The following is a 498-nucleotide window of genomic DNA, read 5'->3' on the forward strand; positions in this document are numbered from 1 at the left end:
TCTCTTGTCTTCTGTCACACAGGACGGGATGAGTCTCTGATCTGTATTTGTAGCCTTATAGTAATATATATGGCTGTTCTCTTTATATACAGAAGAATCCTATAGTTATTTACTCTCATTATACACAGCTGACTATGTGCAGAGATCTTATGACAATTATTATGATAAGTAAATATTTGACCTAACCAGGTGATAATGCTACAACGCTACAATGTATATTGAATTAACAGTATTTTGTTTATGATTATGACTAACCCTCTACACTCCATCTTATACCCCTTTTACACCGCTCTCCTAGATCCCACCCAGAATTTTGAACACGGGTTCTTCCTGGGTGAGATCCCTTTCATACTGGTGGCCTGACCCGGATAATTTCCACGTCCATGACATCACTGTTATCACTTGCTGAGCCAGCGCTTGGAGATGAGATTACCTCCAAGTGCCGGCTCTTCCGAATCGACCCAGGTTACCCGTTCACATTGCACCGCAAGCCGGGTT

This window comes from Taudactylus pleione, unplaced genomic scaffold (genome assembly GCF_031769625.1).
Source record: "Taudactylus pleione unplaced genomic scaffold, aTauple2 ptg000734l, whole genome shotgun sequence".
Taxonomy (NCBI): Eukaryota; Metazoa; Chordata; class Amphibia; order Anura; family Myobatrachidae; genus Taudactylus; species Taudactylus pleione.